Genomic DNA, 4,108 nt, shown 5'->3' on the forward strand with positions numbered 1-4,108 from the left:
GTTCCTAACCCTCACACCAGCATGGAGTACCTCAGCATGAGGTATCATCAGCATCCAGGGCCCTGACTTCATTCCTGTTGCCTCCAACCAGGTGGCTGCTATCAGTGTTGTCCAGATGAAGGACAATCATGACAAGATGTTTAAGATGAGTGAAAAAAATCTTACTCCCATGTATTCAAGAGTCTGGAGACACTGTACAGTTTGCAGCATATATTCAGAAAGAACTGTGTAACCTTATAAGATGCAAAATGGTTATGAATTGTCTCCCACAGCAGCAGCTAATTCCACACGCCAAAAGCTGGCTGACTGTCTTTGGAGGCGAACCCCATATTATGTCAACCTTCTCCTGGATAGCTATGATGAGCATGAGGGTCCAGCTTCTACTACATGGACTATCTGGCAGCCTTGGTCAAGGCCCCTTTCATAGCCCATGGCTATGGTGCCTTCCTGACTCTCAGTATCCTGGACAGATACTAGATACCAACTATCTAATGCAAGATGGAAGTGGAGTTTCTTAGGAAATGTCTAGAGGAACTCCAGAAATGCTTCATCCTGAATCTGCCAACCTTCTGTGTTTGAATCATCGACAAAAATGGCATCCATGACCTGGACAACATTTCCCTCCCTAAACAGGGCTCCTAACTAATGTCATGCCTCTCTCCCACTTGCCAGGGAACTTTTTTTAATGGGCTTTTGTTTTTTCTATTCTTTTGACGTGTCCTCTTCACAGGTAGTTAATTCAGAATAAAGCTGAATATGGATAAATTGGAAAAAATTCTCATTTTATTCTTGGTGTCACAGTAACCACACAACAGAGGAATCCTTCTCTCTACTTTATAATTAAAAACACAGAGGCTGAGAAAGATAATTGATTACAGTTACAAGCACTTAGATGCCCTACCACCTCTCCTTACCCTTTTCCTGAGCCTGTCATGTAGATTAGTCATCTACATTGATGACTAATTCCAGACTGTGAGATTTTCCAGAAGATGGCCTTTCAGTTGAAAACCAAGACAGTTCTAGGCAAACTGGACAGTTGAGCACCTTAGGTTCGGACTCCTGCACATAATTTCTGTTTTATTTTTTTAATTTTTCTTGCTGAGATGATATCTCATTGACTTTATGCATTATCCCAATGAAATCATTCTTCTGCCAGAATTTCTGTAACCCTCATATGCTAAATCCTATTACCACCCCTGTGTCTTCTGGTCTTCATCTTTCTTTTCACTTCATTTCAGCCAAAGAGAAATGTGGTCATCACTTCTGCAGTATGGTAATGTTCTGTTAGATCCAACTGACAGAATTGGATCTCTGATCTTCCTGAAAATTTCCCAGAAAAGTCTCTCATCACCTTTTATAGGCAACTATCAGTCCCAATTATTCTCATCATTACCTTCCCAATAAGCCTTGGGGTCCTAGACACCTAATGCCCTGCTTTGGCATATAAGAATCTTACCTTGGACCTGGATGTTCCCCCAATAGACAGTATTTTAAGCTACAAATACATAATTCATTTTGTAATTTGTTCAAATTTCCCAGTAAGTCCTGAACGCCCCCCCCCACACACACATACATATACATGTAAGAAAAAACAAAAACCCACTAGTAGTCCCATAAGAATGTGAGCCGTAGACTCCATAACACTTGGGTTCATATCTCAGTTTTACCATATTGTGTGATCCTAGACAAAGCACTTACTTCTTTGAGCCTAGTTTCTTTGCTATAAGAGACAGTAAATGATGTTTCTATCACTAATGCCCTTAGAACAGTATCTGGTACACAATAGGCACTTACTAACTGCTAACTTCCTTTCTTTTCTTAAGCTAGCCCCCTTATTTACCTTCCCTGGGTCTTGTAGGTGGCACTGGGGACCCTGATGTCATCTTTAATGGGTTTCCACCTGGACTATAGGGGCCCTGCAGGTGCTGATTGTGGTCGGTGCCCGCAGAGGCAGCACAAGTGCCATCTTGCAGGGGCCTGTCTCTCCATCTTCTATGCAGGACACGTGGTGATTAAATACTCCTGGGAAGTACCCAGAGTCACTCCCAAGACCACCTGAGTCCTCATTGACAACATAGTGCTGAATGCACACATGGGCACTAATTGAATAAAGCTTTCTCAGAATCAATATGGCTTGACTCCAAATAAGCTGACTATTTAAATAAGCAAAAGGAAATGCTATGGACTGGCCTCTGCTGTTTGTCTCCTAATTAATAGCATATTTGGCTGACTCAGAACCAATTTATGGGCAGAAATAAAACAATTAAAAAGGTCTCATTACTGAAACCTGGGCGTGCTTTTCTGCAAATGAAGCACTGTGATATACAGGAAATGACTTCAAGCAAACAAAATTGAACTTGGCTGTGCATGTACTCACAGTTGCAAAATGGTCCCATTTGGGATGGGCCTTGGGCTGCCTTGGTTAAGGGCTTTTTGCGGGAAGGGGAAGCCAAGGGTACCATCTCCCACCTATAGCCATGGCACCCATATCAGTTATGAGACAAAGTAAGGATATTGTTATCCATCTAAACAGCCATGTGAATTACTCTTCCTATGTCTTGCTTTCCAGTCTTCTCCACTCCAAAATCCTGCACTTCTGGACATCCTCAGCCACTCAGTTACAGCCACACTCTGAGATCATATCATGATCATCATGAAAGTAAGAGTACAAATATCCACCTGCTTCTAGAGAGTGCACCATCTTTTAAACTGTGCTAAGTGCTTAATGAGCACTATCACATTTAATTTTCACTATAAGTTTTTGACATTGGAATTATTATTATCTCTACTTTAAAGATTGAACAATTGAGTTCCAAGTTTGCACAACTATTAATTAAAAGAAACAAGACTCATACACAGGTGTGTCTAACATCAAGCTATGCATTTTTATTGGATTCACATTACTGTTTCTTTTCTACAATCTCTAATTTAACCTTTCAATGTCTGACTAAAGTTTCCCTCTTAACCTGTCTCAATAAAACTACCCTAATTTAAGCCTCATAGTTCTATTTCATCTTCCAAGTGCATCAGCCTCAGCCCATCTTCACTTTCTTTCCTGTCAACTTGGTTGCTGTCATCAATCATTTCAACTACATGTTTACCAATTCCTTCCCCTGTCCTGATTCTTAATATTTCTCTGCATAGACTCTGATGATGTCCAGGCCTAAAATGACACAACTGCCTACTTTTCCCTTTGCTTCCCTGAGGATGCAGAGTGCTAATGGGTAAATTCCACTACACAAGTATGAAGTAGCTGTTGGCTTTCAGTCTCACTCAAAAATCCTTTCTCCTGCTCTAATTGGTTCCCTTGCCTATTCCCCACAGTGATGGCTCTCAGTCTTATCTTTATCTTCAGCTCCCCAACCCTGCAAAAGGTCCTGCCCTTATTCTCTCAGCTGATGAACAAGTAGTCTATGTCCCTGAGAAAATTTAGGTCATTAAGCATGACCTCCTTCAGCTTGCCTCTGAATTCCTTTTACCTTCCCTATTTCTGTCCCCCCAGGTTTCAAATATCCCATTCTTAAGTAGGACCTCACTTTGTCACCAAGTTACCTGGATTCCATCTTGCCATCAAGTGTCTACTGTGCCCTTCTCTTTATTATCAATCGCTTCATTCATTCTTGAGTCTCCTGCCATCTCCACAGGGCCTCTATGGAAAGACTAACTCCACAATTCCAAATTCATTCCTCATATTAATGAAAATTTGTAGCTTCTAACATACCCTCCTTTTGAAACTTCCTGTTCCAGTAACTTCTATGATGACACATTTTTAATCTTAGGGTATGCTAATCAGGGTTTTATCTTTGACCCTCCTTTCTTCTCACTCCATTTGGTCCCCCTCCTCCACAGTATAGATCTACATTGAAGACTACAAATACCATTTATAAGCTGGTGATTACAAAACAAATTTACTTTAGTCTGGACCTCAACTGAAGAATAGAGATCTGTGCTTATTTAGTAAACCCTATGTATATGTCCAAAAATAAGACCAATCTCCTCCTACTAAATTATTTTTGTAATCTCTTTTAGTTAATTGCATTAGCATCAATAAAATTGCCCAAAATCAAAACTTAAGAATGATATTTTACTTTTTCTTTTTTAAATATAT

At 40.3% G+C, this 4,108-nt stretch overlaps 1 pseudogene; it reads left to right on the forward strand.

The window, feature by feature from the left end:
* Nucleotides 1-387: 387 nt before the first annotated feature.
* Nucleotides 388-642, forward strand: LOC112305381 (proteasome subunit beta type-2 pseudogene; annotated as a pseudogene).
* Nucleotides 643-4,108: the final 3,466 nt, after the last annotated feature.

Source organism: Desmodus rotundus, chromosome 4 (genome assembly GCF_022682495.2).
Source record: "Desmodus rotundus isolate HL8 chromosome 4, HLdesRot8A.1, whole genome shotgun sequence".
Classification (NCBI taxonomy): domain Eukaryota; kingdom Metazoa; phylum Chordata; class Mammalia; order Chiroptera; family Phyllostomidae; genus Desmodus; species Desmodus rotundus.